General features: G+C 39.7%; 1 pseudogene; it reads right to left on the bottom strand.

Annotated features, from left to right (window-relative positions):
• Window positions 1–9,978: 9,978 nt before the first annotated feature.
• Window positions 9,979–13,707, bottom strand: LOC109200080 (uncharacterized; annotated as a pseudogene).
• Window positions 13,708–24,806: the final 11,099 nt, after the last annotated feature.

The following is a 24,806-nucleotide window of genomic DNA, read 5'->3' as shown; positions in this document are numbered from 1 at the left end:
GCAGTATATAAAAATTGGTGTATTTCAAAAATAAAACTATGAAGACACTCAAAATAAATTTCCTGTGGTGTGAAACTATTTTTTGCAACTTTTTTGTATTTACAGTTTTGAGGGATAAGCCTCTTAAATTTCTCTAATTAGAAATATATGTTAAAAAAACAAAAATGATTTTCAATTTTTTTGCAGTTTATTGCACTTTGTTGCAATTTATGTAATTACTATGCACTTAATGCATACATATTATTTAAATTTGGGCTATAATGGTTGTACTGATGTATAGCACCTTGAAATGCTCCCAAAAATGGCACTACAGCATGTAAAAATATAAAGATAACTCTGGCGGACTTGGTTGTATGGTAGGTCTTAAAGGGTTAAGGGCAACAACATCAAGTTAGTAGAGTGGCCGTCACAAATCTGATCTCAGTTGAAAAAAGGTTTCTGTCGTAACAGGTTTGAGAAAGAGAGAGTTGACGTCCCCGAAGGGGTCAAAGGATTTAACATCCAGCCTTATGTGTTTGACCCCGTTTTATGGTCTCGCTGTAAAAAAAGAGCCTTATCCACATCTGCTAGTAGTAATTCAACTTTGATTATAACTTTGACTAAAAATAAGGTATGAGCCTGATCAGTATGTCAAATGAGAATTGTAACTTTAGCAATGAAAATCTGTTGATTTTATGTAAAGACTGTGATTGGTGACTACCAACCAGAGGGAAGAGAGGTGGGGTGAGTGAGCACTTGACAGACCATAAATGTCATGTACTGTGTGCGGCAGGCAGGAGTGGAGGACCCAATGTGCAGACTCCAGGAGGTGAAAAGGTACACTTAACACAGCTTTATTACTGAATACAACAAAATTGCTAAACTGAAAATACAAACAGGCTCGCAGACAGAACACACAGTGTAAGATGAGGGAGATGATGACACACTGAAGGAACACACAGGGCTTAAATACACACAGGGATCAATTAGAGAATGTGAGACAGGAGGGAAACACAGCTGGGACAAATCAGACCTAAAGCGCCCCTCCGACAGCCAAACCCATCTATTCTCTGATTGGATAGTTAAATTTGTGATTGACATGACATTGGCCAATCAGATGAAAGGAAGAAAAATAGGATCAAAATTCGTACATGTAACTTGAAACTTGAGTGCAGAGTTTCACACGTATTTTTTGGCTAAGTCCACACACAAATCTTTTTTACACACACACAAATTCTTTTTACACATACAAATCCTGATTTACAAGTACAAAATATTTATGACCACAATTTGAGCCCATAATATGAGTTGTACAGCGATGCTGAGCTAGTTTTACAAGTGAAGCTAAATCATTGCTGCAAATGCAGGTCAGAATCTGCAGGCCAGTGATTTCTTTCACAGACACAGAACTGAACGCAGCCAACAAATGTAAACTGTGCTCAGTATCCAGATCACCAAGTGTTCTCTTCATGTTTCTTTCACTGTGGGATTTTTAAAGAACCTTTCATTTCCTTTGTTCCACAAATAAATGCAAACAGAGATATGACTCCATCAACTTAAAGAAATCCCCAATGCTTCATGTAGATGTTTTGCTGTGTGTATGTTAAATATGTATTTCTCGTATATGATGTATGAAAGCTATATCTTCATGTACATCTTCATCACTGCAGGACTTTTGTTGCTACTGAATCTAAAACTGAATTTAGATCTGGAAGATCTCCTGATACAGCTTCTCTTATCTCTGTAATCCTACTTGACATTTTTATGACTTTAACAAGGGTTGTGCCACCCAAAGTAAATTAGTAAATTCATTAGGTTTTTTTTTTGTTTGTTTGTTTTTGTTTTTTAACAAATTTTGCAACAGTTCAAACAGTCAAAACAACTCATACATCAAAAATAATTACCAGCTGCTGTCTTGGTTTGGAATCGGGAGCGGAGTTTGTTTTCATGGGAGTGGCGCCACTGCTTGGAATTGGAGTTGCTGCTTCACAATTCATGCCACGGACACAAGCACTGTGTGGGATTTGGGAGAAATCGCCACGCCACTTGCACATTGTTTTTAACTTCTTTTCACTGTAAATAAATTCTGATTCTTTTTCTTGAAAGACTGCAGCATCTGCAAATCGGCCAATTTTTAATCATATGTCACAAACCTGTCAAAATAGGCCACAAAAACAGTGAAAGTTACACATTAGTTATAATTATTAGATCTCAAAACAGCAGCTGCGCATCAACATGTGCTAAAAAAAAAAAAAAAAAAAAAAAAAAAGAATAGTGCAGGCCTATGATATAGATATAGATAGTACTTGACATATGTTACGCCCCACTTAAAAACGAAGTGTTGACTGGGGTGGGGGGTAACACAAAGTGAAAATGAAAACATGAACTACTGGAAAATAGATGTCATTAAACATGATTTATTTCCCAAAACCACTACAGTAAAAATAAACACAGGGAAGCTCTTTTCCTCAGGGTCTCCAAGGCCAAAACAACAAACAAAACACCCCCTTTAGCTAAAAATCAAACCACGAACTCTCTAACCAAAACAAAATACAATGGCTGAGCTCCCTGTCTAACCAAAACAGGAGAAAACAGTTGAAACAAAAATGGCAGAGAACCCCTACCTGCTTCCACAACGATGAACTAATTAACACAGTAAGGGCACAACTTTGCTTACAATAAAAGAAAGAAAAACAAAGTTTCACAGAGTTTAAGTGCACACACACACACACACACACACACACACACACACAGCTTTAAAATGAATAGTGATGATGAAAACGAGAGAGGCCGATTGTGATCACTGACTTTTTTAGGGGCTTGATCAGATTAAATACAACAAAATACAAAGCATTCAAATATTAAACATTAAAAACACAACAGCCTTAATAACCGCAGAGTAGTTTGGACCCGGAAGCAAGGTTCATGACGTCATCACTTAAAGACCAGATATCCCACCTGCTGTGATGTTTTAATGCCGTACAGTTGTTATTATTATCACTTGTCACTTGTATTCATGACAGTTAAAATAAATAACATTCGTATAAGAAATAAAACTGTCTATGTAAACTGTATGTGGTGTCAAATAGGCCTGTACTACTGTAATTTAATGTCAGTCACAAGGGTGGCACGTTGAGTGCCAAATATTTTATAAGGTGGTACTCATTGTGAAAAGTTTGAGAACCACTGTGTTAGGCAATGCCAAATACAGCATGACAGCCACAGAAAAGAGAGAGACCTCATCATACACATTTAGTCATTCATGCATGAATTTTCAATTCAATTCAATTCAATTCAATTCAATTTTATTTATATAGCGCCAAATCACAACAAAAGTCGCCTCAAGGCGCTTTATATTGTACAGTAGATAGCACAATAATAAATACAGAGAAAAACCCAACAATCATATGACCCCCTATGAGCAAGCACTTTGGCGACAGTGGGAAGGAAAAACTCCCTTTTAACAGGAAGAAACCTCCGGCAGAACCAGGCTCAGGGAGGGGCGGGGCCATCTGCTGTGATTGGTTGGGGTGAAAGAAGGAAAACAGGATAAAGACATGCTGTGGAAGAGAGACAGAGATTAATAACAGATATGATTCAATGCAGAGAGGTCTATTAACACATAGTGAGTGAGAAAGGTGACTGGAAAGGAAAAACTCAATGCATCATGGGAATCCCCGGCAGCCTACGTCTATTGCAGCATAACTAAGGGAGGATTCAGGGTCACCTGGTCCAGCCCTGACTATATGCTTTAGCAAAAAGGAAAGTTTTAAGCCTAATCTTGAAAGTAGAGATAGTGTCTGTCTCCCGAATCCAAACTGGAAGCTGGTTCCACAGAAGAGGGACCTGAAAACTGAAGGCTCTGCCTCCCATTCTATTTTTAAATTTTCAGTTTAAAAAAGTTTAAAAAAACATATTTTTAAGTTCCCTCATCCCCCACCAAAAACTTGGTGAAGTGTTGATATGCAACAAAGCTTAATAAGACTGCGTGTTGCATAAACAACTGTCCATTGAATCATACTTGCTTTAACATTGTTCAGCTTTTAAAACTAGTAGTGCCTTAGTGCTGGATGGTTAATCGATTTTGAAGGGGACACAGCTCCCCACAACCCTGAATTGGATAAACAGGATAAACATGGATGACATCTTATTTTTGTGTACTGGACATTTTAAATATCTTTGCCTGACCACTTTTTTTCCTACCTGAATTATTTTACCATGTTATGTTTTGTTAACCAGACATAAAATATGCTGTGAAAGAGGGTCCTGATCTTTAAGTTTGTTTAAAAGGTGATTAACATGGTTATTAATGTCAGTTTTGCATTTTGCAGCTCTGTTTCCTTCAGATTATATTGAAACTGGTTACTAACTGTTTATTACTTTGGCAAATGAATGGTAATATGGTTGAAATTACCTCATTATTATGTGATTGTTTCTGCCTTATTACCCTATTATTACCACTTATTACCAAGCTGTAATAGAAAGTACAACAGATGCATTTCTGTAGTCTGATATTTGTTGAATCATTGGTTGAGTCATTATATAAAATTAGTTGAACATAAATTTTGATGGAGTTTGATTAGCACATTGTTTTTACAATCAGGACAGGAGCGAAAACACGGGGAGATTAAGAGGGCAGAAGATTGTCGAGAAACCAAACGAGCAGGAAAGGTGAGAAAAAGGTGAACATCCAAAAGACGAGCAGACAGTTTAAAAGGAGCCTTTATGGAACAATACAAGCAGAAAGTATGAGGCCAGGGCTGGTAAAGTTTACACATAGAACAAAGTACTGTCAGAATACAGTCTCCTATATGAATACTTCATATTTGTATTTGTTTATGAATACTACTATGAATACCTCAATATTTTTTTTTTTCTTGAGGTTTTATTACTACTGTTTAAATAAAAAATGGTAACAAAAAAGAAAAACTCAAATATCACTGAAGGTTCATTCAGTTTCATTCTGTGAGATCAGCCTTTATGTAGCAAATCATTTCATACGTTTTATATATGTATTATTTTTAGTACAAAATATAATGAATCATTTTTTAACGGTGCTGTTATCAAGTGAAACTACAAAAGATTTCAGGGCTGCACTAACAGAGATGGGCAGTAATGCGTTACTGTAATCCGATTACTTGTTTCAAGTAACGAGTAAAGTAAGGGATTACTAATGCAAAAAAGGTAATTAGATTAACGTTACTTTCCCGTAAGCACGCTACGTTACTGCGTTACTAAAACCATGATTTTTTTGTGTGTCTCATGACAATGACATAAGCGAGTGCGATGTTTGTGGCAACAGCTGTGTGCAGATCAAGAATGGATAATATATGGAGTGCGGGAGAGAGTATGAGCATGCAGCATTTAAAGCCTGGAAGTACTGACCTTACTTTGAGTTTAATTCCGTAAAAAGTGACAAAAAAGAGGGGATGAAAACCTTTCAACATCATGAAGAGAAACCCTATATGTCCAATATTTCCTTACAAGCAGGACTTGCAGACAGCGGGAAGAAGCATCTCGCTTTTTAAGGGAACAAACCTCTGGCACAACCAGGTCAGGGTGGCCATGACTTGCTGGGTTTGGGAAATCTGGGAACTGGTTAGTCTGCTGTTCTAGCTTCTGGATACAATGATGGTTTATCCAGCAGACACCTGGGCCAAGATTCAATTTCCTGCCATTGCTCATTGTTTATAAAAGCAGAGACAATTTTATGAAAAGCAACAACAAAAAGAAGAAATCTTGTCCTTTGATTCCAGGTTAAACATATTTAAATACAAAATCAGTTCATTTAGATCAGAGAGAAAAGAAGGTGATAGAAAGATGAGACACCATGACTGATTCATCCTCTATAAAAATCCACAGGAAACAAGATCAACGTCCTAATGAGCCGCTGCTAGAAGGACAAAATCCTGACCTGACATCAAGTGAAAATGTCTGGTTAAATATACTGAAAGTGTCACGGTTCTGGGTCATTTTGACCCAGTATTTTGAGTTCTCATGTTGTGGTTTAATTTTGGATTTTGGATTATATTTTGACTCTTGTGCTTTGTTGATTATTGTTAGAATTCTATGTTTCTGTTTATTCGTGTTAAGGGATTAGTTCTTAGGTTTTGTGTCTCATGTTTAGTGTAGGTTTAGTTCTGTGTCTGGTCTGCATCTTTGTGTAGTTGTTTCTTATTTCCTGTTTTATTGTGAAGGTCCGTGTCTCATGTGAGTGTATTCAGTTTTGCGTCCCTCGTCTCGTCTCGTCAATTACTTCCAGCTGTGTTCCCCACCTGTGTGTAATCTCCCTGTGTTCTTCTGTCTGTATTTAACTCATGTTTTCTCGTGTTCTAGTTGCTGGTCTGTCTGTTAACCTCCCGTATATCAACTGTTAATCTCCTGTGAATCAGCCGTGTTTTATCCGTGTGTTCTCCCTGCTATCTACCTCCATATGCCTCTACTCACCCACCTTCATGTTCGTGTTTAGTAGTTTAGTTTTACCAGTTCAGATTATCTTTAGTTCCATTTACCGTTTTCAACTTTTTAAAATTTTTACATTAAACCTCCTTCGCATCTCCACGAGTGCCTGCAATTGCATCCTCCTTTATTTTCTTCACACGGCTCATCCCACTCACTGTGACAGTAAGGTGTTAAACAACAAGTGCTGCTGGAAGAGTTTTCATGAAGAGAACATTAACACTGTGAATGAGGGATGGACTTTGATTCAGTTTGACACAATCTGTTTTTCTTTCACTTTGAATAAATGTTTTTGTGGGACTGAGGATACATTTGTTTACATTTGGAAGTTTGATGTCATCTGTTCCTCTTGTTTCTGTCTTAAAACATGATGAAAAATCTGTTCAAGAGAGAAATAAATAGAATTGAATTTCTGACAGCAGTAAATAAAAATCTCCCTGAGCTCAGTATGTTTGTGACTCTGAGATGGAGGTGAAATCTGTGAACCTGGGCTGTGGTTTACTGCTCTCTTCCTGTCACAAACACTGTTTGACATCTGTTCATCTGTTGGTTTTTGTTCAGGCTGCAGGGATCATTTCTCACTGTGGGGAGCAGACTTAGCACAGGAGCAGTAGTAGGTGGCTGAATGATCACGTTTAATTTTTTTGATCTTCAACTCACAGCCGTTCTGTTTATTCTGAGCTGAGAAATCATCTTTTTGAGGATGATTGTAACTGTTATCTATGTTACCATTTGTTTTATGAATATCAAGAATAGCTTTGAATGTTTCATATTCTTTCTTTTGGTACCAGAACACATAGCTGCCATCACACTTATTAATCTCTCCACAGCTGAAGGAGACACTTTCTCCAACTCTCCTGGTCAATGTTAAATCATCCTGAATCAGCTGTTCTGCTGCCATGGTAACCAGTGCTGTAGAGACACAGACAGATAGATGAAGGTTAGTGTGACAGTGTTTGTTACAGGTTGAGTTTGTTGGCTCCTGATTGGCTGGAAACACTCACCTGAACACAGACAGCACAGAGCAGCAGCTGGGAGGAAAAGCATTTTGTGCAGTGGTGTTTCCTCTGGTGAACCTGGGGAGAAGTGGCGCTCTGATGCAGCTGAGGCCAAACAAGGACGAGCTGTGAGATCAGACGAGGGCCACGTGGTTTCTAACAGGTCCTCAAAGCTCCCATCAGCCCCTGCGGCCCACAGATAAGACTGCTGCTGCTGACTGACAGCTCAGCTGAAGCTGCTGTGTGGTTTCATCGTCTTCATTTCAATCTGACAGCAGATCCAAAAATCTGTATATTTATTTGTACCCATGGTTAGATTTGCAGTAGGCAGTCATCCACCTTTACATACACATTTAGGCCTACTTGGAAACATCTCTGTGATCTCTACCAAGACAAAAGGATCGGAGAGACTGGCGTCGTCTCAACATAGTTCATAGTGTTTTCCTTCAGTGGTACTGACAGCATCTCACAGCGTGGCGTGATACGTGATATGTGCTACCTTGTAAATTTATTATTTATCTCAGAGCCGATTTTTAGGCTCTCACCTTTAGTTCATGTTTGTTTTCATCACTCGTTGTTGTCACACCAAACCTCCTGTAATAAACTTCACTAAATTCTACGCCATCGAGCCTCCAAGACATAAAACACAGAGTAAATCTCACCAGGAAAATATATTTTATATTTACATTTAAAATTTTAAAAAATATTAATATAATATTAATATCAACAGAATTTATAGTACAGTGTGGGTGAATTTAATAAATATTTATCACTGGTAAAATCATCAAATTAGTAAATGATCTTTGTTTTGAGTTTGTTTCTCTGTGCTGGTCTTGATTATAATTATTATGATTTTGTTTACATTTTTTAACTCAAATTTATTATTTGTATAAATTGTACTAGTCTGAATAATTAAGCTGATTAATCAATGACACATTTGTTTTAACCTCTTGAGACCCGAACTCTTTCGAACACTGTTCATAGTATTTTTTTCCTTTAGTGGTATTACTTACAGCGTGGTGTGATATGTGATACCTTGTAAATGAGTTATTTACCTCAGAGCCGATTTTTAGGCTCTCGCCTTTAGTTCATGTTTGTTTTCATGACTCGTTGTTGTCACACCGAACCTCCTGTAATAAACTTCACTTAATTCTTCGCCATCGAGCGTCTGAGTTTTGTCTGCGCCTGAGTCGACTCCTCGATGACAACATCTGTTTCATATTTTGTCTTTTTCACTTCATAGTAAATAATCAGATAATTCATATTTTATTTACCCTGACATAAAACACAAAGCTGTGTGGAGTAAATCTCATCAGGAAAATATATTTTATATTTACATTTAAGATTTTAAAAATATGAATTCTTTAAAAGCATCACTCAGTGAATTTATATTTAATATTTTAAAAAATAGTTTTAAAAAAACTATCACTGATTTAAATATTAATATTAATATCAACAGAATTTATAGAACAGCGTCAGTGAACTGAATAAATATTCATCACTGGTAAAATCATCAAATTAGTAAATGATCTTTGTTTTGAGTTTGTTTCTCTGTGCTGGTCTTGATTATAATAATTATGATTTTCTTTACATTTTTTAACTCAAATTTATTATTTGTATAAATTGTACTAGTCTGAATAATTAAGCTGATTAATCAATGACACATTTGTTTTAACCTCCTGAGACACGAACTCTTTCATGGCATACATTTTTAATTTCTCTTTGCTCTTTGGGCTGATTGGGACCTGATGAATGTTTTTGTTTCTGAGAAAAATGAGATCCACATATGAGGACATTCACTTTTCGATGGGACAGTGTTAGTATAATGTCCTCATAAGTGGATATCAGGCCCTTGTGGAGCAAAATGTAGTAATTTGGTCTAGACAACCCAAAATGTGTTGTCCACATATGTGGACACCAGGTCCTAGGAAGTTAAATGTTTTACATATTTATGATTATTAGGAAAAGTTAGAAAGATGCTCAATATCCATCTGAACTGATGGTGTCTTGTGAAATTGTTTTTACAAATGTTGTCTTAATTTATTCACTTTTTTCAGTACTTTTAAATCATAATGGTTCTATGTGAGTTCTGTGGGATTTAATGTTTAGACTTCATCTTGTGTTTTCCTGCTGTGATCGTACTAAACATCAACTCTGTAACAGCTCTGAGTTCACACTTTGTTTCTCTCACATATATGAACACAGATGCTTCCTGAATAACTTGAAGCAGAGTTCATGCTTGTAACTGTCATTGTATTATTAAAGTGAAAAGCCACAGCTAACGGTGTGGAGGCTGCAGAGCAGAAACCCACACAGCCCGTCTGCTGCAGGAGAGGAAGTTTGATATGTGAATGCTGCAGTCACACAGGTTATGTATCACAGAAAACATGAGAAATGCATTCTTAAAATCCAAATCTTTATTTTTACTTCAAGCAAATAACTACCCTGTTATTGTATCATGGTGGGATCTGAATGCATCACCTTAGTTTTTCTGCAGAGATGTACAAAAAATTAAAACTTCACATAAAGAATCTACACTTCATACAAACACATCAAACATGTTTTTTTGTAAATTTATATTACACAGTTTAAGATGATTAAATGAGAAAAGGTCAAATGCTCAGTAATGAAACACTGAACCAACCAGAATTTAATTTACATTTCTGACTGCTGACCCAGGAAATCTGATGGTGAGAAAAGGCGAGCAGAAAACAGTCAGTCAGCATGTGTGCAGTTGGTGGACGGTCCCTTGTTTGTGAGGATCATCAGCAGAGAGAGTCCACAGCAGTACACCAGACTCTTCACTATCAGCACTGTGTACAGCAGGCAGAGCAGCTTCACCCTGCACTGAGACTGGAAGGACACTGAAGGACAGACAGACACAAAGAGACAGACAGACAGTCGGGTTATTCCTCTCAGATCAAGGAGAAAAAGTCCAAATAGAAACAGTCACAGCTTCTTCTTCAAGTGGATGAATTGATGTAGTGTTTGTGTCCACTTGGGGGCAGAAGAACTCCACAAGCAGCTAACAAACTGATCTCTGACATATTATGGTCTGTCTGCTGTTTGGTGCTGAGCAGCTAGTGTACAGTGGCTTTATCAGAGCTTGTTGGATGAAGATTTGATCAATTAGTGCAACTTTAAGACTGAGTCCCTAAACTTGTTCCAGCTCCCTCATTGGACATTGGAGCTGTCCATGCAGAGAGGCAGCAGGTGATCTTACAGTCAGCTGGCTGCAGAGCTGGCAGGTCTGCTGGCTCTCTCTCTGGAGGACAGGAGGCTGCTGGAGCTGGAACCTCTGAAACAGAAAAGGAGTCAAATGTTTGGAGCTGCAGTGAGAAATGTCAGTCCTCTGCTCCTCTGCTCTCTTTGACAGCATCTCCACATGAAGCTGAATCACTGCTGAACACAGTCACCAAGCCTTCATTACCTTGTTGTGTTTGGGCCTCCACTGTGCCCCCTCGTGCTTCACCCAGCAGCTGTATTTATATGTGTCAGAATCACTCCCATCAACCATCCTGATGGCAATGGTGCGTCCCGACTCTCTGAGCTCCAGCTGCTCTCCCTCAGCAGGGGGTAGCTCCTCCGGTTCTCCGCCGTTCTTCTTCTGTCTTTTCCAGGAGAACTGGACCAGAGGAGGAAACATGGCTGAGGCCACACACAGCAGGGAGCTGTTCCCCTCCAGGTGGGCTCTGGATGCTGCTGGGTACACGCTCACCACGGGCTTCACTACCTGCTCATCTGAAGTTTGACAGCAGCAACAAGCAGCACAGACACACATTCACACAGTCAGCAGCAGCTTCCAGCACTGCACTGCATTCAGTCTGATCCTGGAAACTACATGGACTCTGATCACTAAACTACTCATCAATACAGCACAAAGTTCACTACATACACTGGATTCAGCTTCATATCAAACACAGTCATCACCTCATGTCATCATGGCTCACATGTGGAACACTCAGCATGTTTTTAAAAGTCAAATTAAACTTTTTTTCAATTTCATTCATCATGTGTTTGCTTGTTATTGTTTTATAGAAATTTAGTTCAGCCCAATTTTAAAATATATATATTTGTCTTTATACAAGTAAAAAATTTATTTTTCTTATTAATCCTTAGACACGAGTTCTAACAGAGATACTCTTCTGCCCAAAAATAAATTAATCTTTTTTCATATTGTGTTGTACTATTAATAAAATTAAATATCATTTCACAAAATTCAATTCAACAGATGAAATTTCCATTCTTCTTGTCTTTGATATATTTTAACATAAAGACCATATTTGTCTTTCAGACTAATTTATTCTTAAATAATTTTATGTAAAAATTGGAAAAGTAATGCAGTGATTATTTTAATTTATGATTTTATTCATATAAAAAACTGTAGCAACCATTTTAAAACACTAAAACTGAAATGGTGAATGAAACGTTTTCAATAATACTTCATGATATTTTTAGTCATAAAATACAAAATATTTGACAAAGTATGTTTAATAAAATTTTGTATCGAAAAGTATTTTGGATAAATTTAAGTATTATTAACTTTTTATTGTCACGTACAAATCCACACAGGACGTAATCTCAGAAATAAATATCGGAGTTTAATAATTTCATATTTATCTTAAATTTATATGTTATATCATTTCTGAGTTTTTCTTATCAGTATCTGTTTTGCTTTTGTTTTGTTTTTGTTTTTTTTTACCAGAAGACACTTTTTGAAGTAGCTACATGAATGTTTGACTATTAAAAAAATATTTGTTCCTCAACATAAAGCAAATATTTCCTGAAAGCATATTTGTTGTTAATCTATATTATTTTAATTTTAACATCAAATATGATCTTGTGTTAAAAACCAGCAGTTGGTGCAGAATTAATGAGATGATCAAATCCTAAATATTTGTAACATCACTAATATTTGCAGAAATAAAGAATAATTTTAGTTGTTCATTGAGATTTCAACATGTTTTCTGAGATTGTTGAGGTTTTCTTATGTAACAACGGCTGCAGATGAATTCTCTGCTAATGATGAAAAAACTAACATGTAAAGCCTGAAGCAGCAGAAACTGACTTTAAACACATTTTCAACTTCTACAATAAAACAACTGAAGGAAAATAAATGTTTGTTCTTACCTGTTACAGACAGTTTAGTTCCAGAGCCAAAGATGTAGTAGCCGTTTCCTCCCACAGTGAAACAGACTGCTACAAAAACCTGTCTGCTGTTGAATGTGTCAGCTGAGGTGAATGAGTCCAAATGAGGAAGCAGGATCATATTTCAGCTCCATGATGTGTTTCTCTAATGTTCATATCAACATGACTGTCTCTTCTTCTCTTTTCTTTTAGCCACACTAGCAGCACGGCTCTGATGTTAATGTCAGTCTGTTGGTCAGTCCACTACTTTAGTCCACATGAAAATAGAAAATCACTATATAAGCACCAGTCCATTTATCCCATCAATGATACACCACTACAATGAAACATGCTGCTGATAGTATCATGGTTTGGCCCATCTGGCTCACCATCATTAATCACACAATCAATTTTGAATTATAGCAGCAAATTCTAAAGAAACCTATCAGAACATGTGTCTGTGAACTGAATCTCAGGAGAAAGTGGGCCATGCAGCACCACAATGACACAAACCAGTCAAGTTTTATTTGTTCCAAATAATGGTGAAAGAAAAATAATCCAGTGAATCCAGCGAGTGATGTGATGAGTCTCTGATGTCTTTCTGATGTGGTTTTGTTCCGTCCTTCAAACCACACCTGCTGTATTTTAGAAGTGAAACATCTTGGTCTGCACAGGCTCTTCTATTTTCAACACTGACAGGATTTCCTTTGCTGTTTCTTCTGTCCTGCACATTTTCCTCTGTTTTGTGCAGCTTGATGGAGCTTGTTAAAAAAAATAGAGCCAGAGTTATTTTTAGTGGTGCGGAGCAAAGAGATGCTTCAGGGATGCTTCTGAAATGTGCTGTGGCATGTCTGCTGGAATCATCAGTGTTGTATTGAGTGGACTCAATCAGCTCCAGCAGCCTCGTAGGAACACAAAGCGCCCATGCCTGCTGTTAAAAATAGAGCTTTGGAACAACCAAGTCCAACAGAGTCCAACAAAAATGGTGTGAAAGAGCTGGAAGCGAGCAGTTCATGTGAGAAAATCCAACATGTCAGAATTAAAGCTGCTCTGTGTCAAAAATGGAGTCAAATTCTTCCAAACTGATGTGCTGGACTGATTATCAGTTACTGCAGGTGCTCCAGCCGAGGAGGAGCAGGAACCAGCAGAACTGCCAAACCCCACTGACACACATCACACACACCACAAATGCCACACTCACAGAGAGACAAAGATAGAAAACAGAGGGAGGAAAGATAGATGGTGGGTAGGCATAAATTGGAGCCTCAGAGATGTTCAGGGTTTGTTTCCAGCAGTTCTGTGTGATGAGCAGTTCAGATGATTGGATACCAGAAATTCACCATTGGAAATTCTAGCAGAGACACCAGAGGGATCAACCAGCTGCCCAAACAACGGACTTACAAATTCAACATGGATTTGGCTCAATCTTTTCTCACCATCATCATCTTTGCTGTGTTGGATTATAATTCTAAAGGTTTGGACTTCCATCATTTTCCTGGTGGATTGCAGCTCCTCCCAACATTAAGAAGATCTGGGGACCCGCTGTATTTCTGAAGTATTGAATATTCAAGGATTCCTGCTTTCCTGTTGGATTGTTTCCATTAGCACAAAACACTGAGATGAAACAAAATTCAGCACTAGATCTGCTCATTCTCTTATCCAACCTCTCTCATTCCAAAGATAAGGACAAAATCAGGATTAGCTCAGAGTAGGTTAATGAGATAATTATGATTGATGTGATTTGCTTATTATTTTGTGGCTGTTATTATCATTTAATTCTGCCTCTGCTTCACTCCTGCCAAATAAAGTAAAATATCCTGTAATTACAGTCTAAATTGTGGACATACCCTTTTTAAACCTTTGTGAATTAGTAAAGGTAAATATAAGAATATTAATTATTTTATTGTAAACAGCTCTTAGAGGTTACTCCGGGCCTTTAAATGTAACAGCCCCTTGGGCCTGACTGTCCAGGCCTCTAACATCAACCCTGTTACTAACAAGTTCCACGATCTAGGGGGGAGCTGTCATACTGAGGTGACTGGTAGGATTTGACCTGCAAGGCTACTCAGCTCTTTTTTTCTTGTCACTGGACAGAGGGAAAACACCTGGACTTTGGTCATTAGAGCTGGGCGAGTCCCCTCACCCACACTGGCTCTGTGTGAACTCTACATTGCCTGCTGGGTAAGACCAGCCAGGGGCTACTGGAGGACCGCTGTCAGGAGGACTTTGAGGCTGAGTCCATCCTCTATTCTGCAGGCTGCTAACTGTCCTGTGGGCAGCCCCCAGCCAGGTCATATTTTTTGATGTGTTGGAAAGGCATTCACAGCTCTGGATATTGGGTCGTGTTCAATTCAATTTTATTTATATAGTGCCAAATCACAACAAAAGTCGCCTCAAGGCGCTTTATATTGTACAGTAGATACAGAGAAAAACCCAACAATCATATGACCCCCTATGAGCAAGCACTTTGGCGACAGTGGGAAGGAAAAACTGTAAACAGTGATGCACCTGAGAGTCACAGACATGTGGGACACAGACAGACCTCTTCCACAGCAGACATCTTTAGTTCACAGTAGGAAAAATACAGGTGTGATAATGACGGCTGCATTCCAGTTAGCAGAGGTCCTGCTTTTGTGGATCAGAGTCAGTTTCAGCCTGCTGTGTTACAGTGGACAGCTACAAATAATAACAGGTGTAGCTGAAAGGTCGATCAGATGAAGGTAATTGGTTTGAATCCATGTTAAGAGGTTGGTATCTATCTCTTTGAAATTACTTTTTTTTTCCATAAAGTTGTTCTGAGACAAACTGTTGCTGCCTCCAGCTGACTGGTTCCAGGTGTTGCAGGTATGAATCCTCCTGATGGTTCAGTCTGAGAAGAACTGAAGTCAGAACAGTTTTTAAATGTTTGCTGGCACAAAAACACAACCTGACATCCAAGGTAAAATACTGTGATTTAGAAGTGGAACTACAGAGAGGAGTGGTGATATCACGGCCACTGATGTGATTAAAAAAATGTTTCAAAGAACAAACAGTGTGCTCTGTAGAGCTGTTTGATAGCCAGAATACACAGAAGTCCTGCTCTCACACTGACAGCAGTGATGGACACGTACAGCTTCATGATGGCTGCCAAACACACAAAGAACACGACAGGATCAACAACCTGTTAAACAGTTTTAGCACTTTTTATACAAAATGTCATCTCTGTCATTCTAACTGTAAGTGATCATTAGCTAGATTAGCCACACTGTATTAGAGGGTTGTTGCTAGCTAGTTAGCGATGCTGCACACCTGTTACTCCCGTAGTCTTTATGCTTCAATGATTCCACAGGTCTCATTTTTTCTTATCCTATTTTAGACAGAGATGACATCAGCAGCAGACTCCACAGAGACCCAGAGTTACTGTTAGTATCAGAATTATATGGATTTTAAACAGTTTTAGATTCAGTTCACACAGAGCGCTCTACAGCCTGGTAACATGGAAAGTTTAAATGAAATAAAGCACACTGACAAAAGGTTTCATAGAAGTGTAATTTGTTCTTTTCATTTAATAATAGAGTCCAAAGTCCACATTATTATCAACCGCTACATTCACCCTGGGGAAAAACAAGTGAACGTGACCATGAGGACCAAGCTGGGTTTCCTGTAGGGCTGGATATCGTCACTGATTTCTCAAATCGATTCAATTCCAATCCACAAGGTCCCGAATTGATTCGATCCATGATTTGATTCGATTCGATTTGAATCGGGGAAATTTTGCCTCAGACAGTCAGAAATATTATAATTCAGATCATGGATCAGTACATTTCCATATTTTTATATCTATAAAAAGAAAACTGACACTTGCGAGACTTTATCAAAGGTGTAAGTGTCACAGCAGATGCCTTTGTGTCAAAGTAGCTGAGGATAAACCATAGAAAAACATGAAGGTGGTTTTCCTGGCCTGGGATTTTATAAAAATATTCTGCAGTAGATCAAAAACGAAAGAAAACCATTAATCAACATATGAACATTACCTGATGCTGCTGAAGTGAAGCAGAGTCACAGAGGTTTTATTAGAGACACAGCTAAGCGTTTTGCAATTTTGCATAATTTTAAAAAGTTTACATTTGTTCAGTATTGAACAGCAGAAATTAGACTTTCTTTTCGGAAGTAAGTAAAAGGAAAAAAACAGCGGCCGACAGCGCTGTAAACAACGGTAGACTTGTGCGCAACAAGCAAGGGAATAATGCAGAAAACAGAGCTTTTTAAATAGGAAACTGTTCTTGTAGTACACTGAGAGAAAGAGAGAGACAGCAAGCTCTGCATGAAGTGTGATTTTATCGTGGTGGAAGCAAACAGCAAAAGGGAACAACAGGGAATTCATGACGATGTTTATGTGAAGCGTAGTTTGGATCTTCTTTTGCTGCTGGTTCAGTCAATATTGTTTGGAGAGAGATAAAACCTGCAGCTTCAGAATCAGCGCAAAAAGGACGTAAACACAAAGCACAGACCCGCCGAAACATCAGAATCGGTGAGCTGTCGGCTTTCAGCCACAACCGTGTCCGTACCGCCGGGTGAGAAAGGCGACATCTCACTAAATCTGATCCGTCGGCGGGTCCGTGCTTTGTGTTTACGTCTTTGTGCAGAATCCGTGTTCCTGCTCTCATTTACTGTTTTAGCTGTTTGGTGGTTGTTGAAATTTTGTGAGGTTTAACCTGAGGTTCTGGCATTTCGGGCAAAAGTAATTCATATTACAAAATCAATTCAGGACTTTAATAAATCAATATCACGTTATCAAAGCTAGAATTAATTTTAATTGACAAATTGATAATCAAAACCCACCCCTAGTTTCCTGGGTCCAGAGGTTTGAGAAATGTCCTCCCTTTCATTTATCACAGCTTCTGTTGACCCACAGAGGAAGACTCCTGATGTGTCATTTCAGAAACATCAGGAACTGAAGGTCACCGCAGGGATCAAGCAGAACTCACAATCTTCCCCAGCAGCTTTAGACCTCCACTATACGCCCAAAATAGAAAATGGACATATCTGGCTTTTCATGAGCAGTGTGATAGAGACCTGTACTTTGTGTGATGTTAGAAGTATTCACATCATCCTCAGATGAAGCACAGAGACTCTGGACCTTTAAATAATAATGTTATATTCAGTCCTGTAGAAAGTTATGTATTTAAAATATATATTATCCTTTTCTGGTTACTCTGGTATGAATGACTCTGAATTACTTCATGGTAAAGAAGACAATATTGGCAAAACACAGTGTGTTTTATAGTGTGTTATATTCAGTCCTGTAGAAAGTTATATATTTAAAATATATATGTGATGTCAGACCCCAACACACGCACACACACACTGTGATTATGCCAACACACACTTCTTTTGTTAAAACTGTGGTTTCGGCTTAACGCACGGGACACAGACACTCCAGACGCAGTAGTCGACTGTCACTGAAACATAAGAAAAGTCACAATCAGTCACTCATCCCAAACACCTGTTCAGCCCCGCCTCTCCTCCTCTGCAGCAGGCCAGAGACCACACCCACGCCACAATATATTATCTTTTCTGGTTACTCTGGTTCGAAGGACTCTGAATCCCTTCATGGTAAAGAACACAAACTAAACACAAGGAGCTAGAGACCAAATACAGGGAACAAGAGTCCAAAACTGAGCATAGCAACAGCACTGAGGCCCAGGAACAGTTCAAAATGAAACAAACAAAAAAGTCCATGAAAGGCGCAGAGGCCCAGGTAACAGTCTCGAAAAGGTTCAGAGGGACGGCCTGGAGGTTGACAGCACAACAGTCCAAACCTGGGCAGTTCAGGGGGCCGGCCTGGAGGTCGACAACACAAAAGCCCGAAAAGCAGTTCAGGAGGCCGGCCGTGACAGCGATGATGTCCAGCCAACGGCCTGGAAAGTGGCCAGAGAGGGCGAGGACATGCAGGCCGGACAGGACGAGGCAAGGCAGGACGGACAGGACGAGGTGAGGCAGGACCAGACGGTGTGGAAACCTCTGGCGCAGATGAAGCAGGACGTGGTGAGGCAGGACCAGATGGCGCCGAGAACTCTGGTGCAGAAGAAGCGGAACCAGCATGTGCGGACGCCTCAGGCAGAGACGAAGCAGGACCAGATGCCAGCATGGCAACCGCAGGTGACAGAATTGGTGGTGGCACTGCAGGCGGCAGTGTGGAAACTGCAGGCAATGGCGCTCCAGGTGACGGCGCTCCAGGCAACAACGCTGCAGGCGACGGCACGGGAGCCGCAGGTGGTGGCTGCAGGTGACGAAGGCTGGACAGGCCCCTCGGACCCTCCAGCGGAGACAGAAGATGGCTGGAGTGGTTATCCAGAACCCCCAGCAGGAACAGATGGCTGGACAGATCCCTGAGTCCCTCCAGAGACACACAAAGGCTGGTGCAGTTCTCCAGAACCCCCAGCGGAAACAACAGATGAAGGCCGGCGGGGCCCCTCGGACCGTCCAGCAGGAACAGGTGGCTGGACAGGCTCCTCGGACCCTCCAGCGGAGACAGGAGGCAACTGAAGCGGCCACTTGGACCCTCCAGCGGAGACAGGCTGCTGAACGGGCCATTCGGACTCTTCAGTGGAGACAAACACCAGCAGGTAACTGAGCTGGTAGCAGAACAGATGACCGAGGAGTAGGGATGGGTATCGTTTAGGTTTTATCCGATACCAGTACCAAACCGGTACTTTTGAAATGGTGCCAGTGCTTAAACGGCGCTCGAATCGGTGCTTAAAGAATGGAGAACACAAAATTGGTCCAAAAACCTCTCATGTTCAACGGTTTTCCACTTTTTCTTTGGTCATTTTAGCCTTTTTGGCCAGGGTGAAGGGAGTATCTGCCATCAAACAAGAGGACAGCCGCATGTAACTACGACGGTGTTTGCTAGTTCACCTTACATGCATTAATGTAATAATGTGGTTAGCCTACTCAACGTAAATTACACACGAACAACATGAAGCTACTCACGCAGAGAAGAACGGCTGCTGCTGCCATCATCATCCGTCATCATTTCTGCTACGCTGGCAGGGCTAGGGGCCAGGACTCTACTCTTCGGGTTTTTGGGGGACGTTTCTAACTCCGGGTCCGATAACAGGCACCACACCCGCAGTAGATGTGCACGGTGTGAGGTCTCGCAGCAAGCTATCAAATACAGCGCATTTCTCGGCTTTTAACAAAATGCTATACGTCGCCAGGTGTTTCATCAGATTCGAGGTGTTACCTCCTTTGACAGTATCACAGTATCAGCTTAAAGCACTTGTTGCAGGCTGCTGAGTTTGCATCTTTTGCTGTGAAGTACAGCCAGAGTTTTGACCGCTTCGCCTTGGGCATTTTTAATCTGTAGTTCTGCTCTATAAGAACCTATGTACCTGGGCCCGCCTACTATCCTTGGAAACGTAAAATGATTGGCTAGAATCTAAAGTGTATGACATCTCAGAGAAAAAAAAGCACCGAAATAAAGCACCGAAATGTGCGCTGCTTTTCGGTCTGGTTCCTACCGTTTATGTCAGAACCGGTGCCATAATGGCACCGGATACCGGTACCCATCCCTGCTGAGGAGAGGAGTGGCGGTGGCAAGGGCGCCGTTTCCTTCGGGATGAGGGAACAGGAACTGGCGGAGAAACAGAGACCACCTCCTCATCCTCCGACCAAATAGCTGCCAGGAAATAGGCTGGTGAATGGACAGGCGAACAAGGTCCCGGCTGGCGTGTGGAAGGAGGGGAAATCCGTGGCAGCGTAGAGGCAGGTGCGGAGTGTGTGTTGCACTGGGGCAGCGATGAGGAAGAGTTAGTGACAGAGAGAACAAGCTCACTAGCCCTGACTTGCTCTCTCTATGCAGCTATGGTGCTGCCCAGCTTTGTGTCCTTAGCAAACCAGGTAAGCTGAGGATTATGTCGAATGATTGCATCTACTGCACTCAGCCCGACTGCCATTGTCCTCAAATCTGGGGATTGGGCGATGCGGTCGAGCAGGCTCACCGTCCGCTCCATCTCAGCATTGTACTCCGAGGTGAAAATGTCTGCGGGGTCCATGTTCTGGTCGCGATCTTCTGTCATGTGAAGGCTGTGTGCAAGCAGGAGTGGTGGTAAGGAGGACCCAATGCGCAGACATTCGGAGGCAGAAAGTAAACTCAAACTCAGATTTATTGCTAGATGGCAAACAGAGAACTAGCAAAACTGAGAATACAAATACTAAACTGAAAATAACAATAACCTGAACTGGCAGACAGACAGCTGGACCACACAGCATGAGGGTAGATCATGACACGGACAGATGAAAACACAGGGCTTATATACACAGAGGGAGCAATCAGGGAATGAGAGACGGGAGGGAAACACAGTGTTAAGGGTCCGATATTGAGGACGAGAGTAAAACAACGATGGTCCAGAAGAGCGTGGTCAAACAATTGATTTTAATGAAACACGCAGCGTGGTGAGATGTACACTGGAAAACATCAGTTGTAAATCTCCACCCAAAAATACACTTCAGATTGCTTTTATAATATCAGGGTATTATAACGCCCCCTCTTGCGTTTACAAGCACATAATTTGCATCTTAAGAACATTGCTTGCCTCTTTTACAGACAATGATCAATCTTAAGAGATAAATGCAGACACAGGAGTTCCCCTTTCTGGCATCCTCTTCCAAATATGGTGATGATCTCAGGCCTTTGAGGTCCCCATGGACTTGTCCTCTCCTTCTGTCACCTGTTGTCAAGTAGACTCTAGTGCAACATGTGTTGTTGAATACACTCAGGCCTTTGCTCAGCTACTATTTTACTGTAACAATATACTCAGCATATAAGCTTTTAAGATTATAGATTTAACTCAACGATTTAAAGTGGTTATAACTGCACCTGTAATAAACATGTTAATATGTGATTATGATACCCCTGTAATACAAAATATAACATAATGCCAGCAGCTGCAATAAATGCTTGTATGAAATGATAATTAATGCAATGATAAAGATGATGGTTATGAACAGTAGCAGTAAAATAATTTCTTTCATTCTACAATTCCCCTCTTGACCTCTTGACGTGACAGACTGCTGCATCCTAGATGCATGAAGGAGCGTTTCCGCAGGTCCTTCCTCCCTGCAGCTGTCAGACTGTACAATCAGAACTGCTCCCAACAAACACAGATGTTTACATCAGCACTGTAACAACTTTTACTGTTATAACTGCACATTACTTTTCTCAGCTTATATATACACTAACTTATTGAAAGTTACATGTTTACTTTTTAATGCATGGGTACAATAAACAATCTGCACTTTTCTAATTATTCTAAATATTCTTAACTATTTAAACATCTTTCAGTATCCTGCTATGTTTGCACACTATGTGTACGCTAATTTAAACAACTGTACTGTACTCTGCTCTCGTAACTATTGTCCATGATGTAAAGATGTAAATATGTAAAAATTGTGCTTCGGTTCTGTGTCCTGTTCTGTTTGTATATGCGTGTTTTTTTGCTGCTGATACAACCAAATTTCCCCTTGTGGGACAATTAAAGGATTATTCTATTCTATTCTATTCTATTCTATTCTTGACCACAAGAGGTCACCATACCATTTTCTTGTGTCACTCCTCGACCCACTCTGTCACCTCTAGATCCTTTAATGGCATCATGGGCACCAAAACCACCATTCCCAGGTCCACTGCCTTCGCTCTGACCCTCTCTAGCCGTCCTCTGACTCAGCAAATCAGACAACAACCTCAGGTCATCTAGGTGGTCCAGTAATAAAATGCCAGCTCCCACTTGAAAACACTTCATGCTTAAGTGGTCTCTGCTCCTTTTCTGGGTCCCTCTCTAGTGGAAATCTTCTCCTGTAAGGGATAGAAAACAAACAGCCTCTCTCTGCTACACCTCACTAATCTACTGTGTTCATCTAATGTTCCTTTAATTATTCAAAGTTGGTTCACAATATCATGTTCTGGGCTCTATCCTTTATATTAACTTTACTTAATCTCAATGCTCTTTATGTGTGTGAGCAACGCTTTTAGTTCTATTAAACACACCCACTCACCTATGTTTAAATCATGTGTGTTTGTAAGCGTGAATGCTGTTTATCCTTCTATTGCTCCAAGTCCCCCGCAATATATCGACTGAGACATCGCGCTCATCGAAGCTTATGACCTTAAATGGACCGAACATCAACTCTGTTAATGAGCATGATCGCAATGTGTAAGAAAAAATCATTTCTACATATATAATCTCCAATATTATTCATTTGAGTCAGCGACACTTTTAACACTCTCTTAAGAAAAACTCTCTCCTCTAGCCTAGAAATAAATCTATGTAATATCTGTATGTGTAAGCCTGCATTATAACCACTTATCCTAAAAATAAAAATAAATCAAACCTTTTCTACTCCTAAAATCTTCACTAGTTTTCCCCAAATTATCTAAGCATATCTTTTATTCCCACAGTTTCCCTTTTAAGTTTTATATACAGCTTCTTATGAACACGGCATTTTATCATCTAAACAGGATTCAATTCATTTTAATCCTTTAACTTAAACATGAAAATAACACTTCCTGCCTCAGTTTTACCGTATCTAAATTATCAAAAACCCCAATAATTATAAAATCATCCTAAAACCCATTTCAAATTAAACAAATTAAACCTTAAATCCCTCCCTTTTTTGACACATCTCATGTGGCAAAAAACTCAAAATGCTTCACCCAAGCTTAGAAAATTAAAACAACAAGGTTAGTCATATCATTTCTCAAAACAGCTCAGCATTCCTCCTCTCTGGTCTGGCCCTGAAAACCTGTGTTTAAGGAATAAAATCAATTTAATCATTATGTCAAATCTTCTCAACCTCCTTGCTCCATTCAAAGTCTGGATCCTTGGAATTTCCTGGAAACAAAACCTGTACTCTACATTTCATAACCAACTCTCCCCCATTGTGAGCCAATCTGTGTTATAACAAAAAACTTAAAACAGAACAGTTATCAATCATGTGTTTCTTCAGTTAATGGTAACGTAAGTTATATCAAAAAATGTTTCCCTTTTAGCATTTGGCCTACACCCAACAATATAATGTAATACCATAATCTAACCCCAGTCAGTAGAACAGAAATTTTCTCAAAGCAACTCAAAACTCAGCATCCCCAGAATTAAGTCTTCTACTCGTCCTGCTTATGACAAAAGCAAAACAAAGCATCCCCTTTCTCTTGCTGGCATAGTAAATTGTTTATCCACATTTAGTCATCCCCACCTTGGTCCAGTCACACACATTCACTCACCTACATTAACACATGATATTTTTACTCATGGTATAGGCTCCCGCGCAAAATCAGATACTCCCCTCTCAGCAAAATGAGCTCATTCATTTGTTTTATTTTGTTTTCTGTTTTTAGGAAAATGGTTCTGTATGCTTTTGTCTGGATTGAATCGCTACAATCCTTTTAGACAGAGACTCACAACCAATCAGGTCTCCTCCTCAGCCAATTATAATCTGTAAAGCCCACCTTATGATTGTTCTCGGAAATTTTGTCAGCGCTGTTAGTTCACTCTCTTCCAGGCCTGCTTAGAACAAAAATGAGAAAAAAGAGAGCTGATTATTAGCTCATCAAAGTACAAAACAAAATCACCTGACAGGTTTTTTCTGAGTGCACTGTTACAAAACCAATGGGCCCTCTTAGACATGTCCATGTTTATTAAAACTCCCTCTATTAAAATAAAAACAACAACCTCAAAAATCTTAAACAATCTTAAATGTCACCCATTCAACGCACTGAAAACCTCGTCAAAGCTGCACCGTTTTGCACACTTCACCATACTTAGATTCAGCCTAAAATATAAACACGTTATAACAATGTGTCAACACTAAATTATAAATTTCTTGTCCAAATCTGCACCTCTGAACTGTGTACTTTGCTTCCTTTCCTCAAGGCCTCAATCACACACACAGGAAGCTCCTCTGTCATCACTCACTCGAGCTAATTTGCATACTGAGTCACATCTCAACAAGTTGCCGTGACAAGAGAAATGCCTGTTTAAACCTTATCACATTATTGAATTATTTTCATTTTCTTTCTATACTAATCACTTGCTTTGATCAATCAGTACAAGAGCACTCCTAAGTCACTCTTATAAAAACTACTTTAATCACTTTTCTTTTGTTTTTTCCATAACTCACTCCCCTGTCATATAACCCCTTTGAGTCAACTTCAACTTCAAGCTTTAAGTCTATTTTATTAAACATTCACACCATTCTATCACT

This window comes from Oreochromis niloticus, unplaced genomic scaffold (assembly GCF_001858045.2).
Source record: "Oreochromis niloticus isolate F11D_XX unplaced genomic scaffold, O_niloticus_UMD_NMBU tig00000282_pilon, whole genome shotgun sequence".
NCBI lineage: Eukaryota > Metazoa > Chordata > Actinopteri > Cichliformes > Cichlidae > Oreochromis > Oreochromis niloticus.
This window is presented reverse-complemented; position numbering and strand designations above follow the sequence as displayed.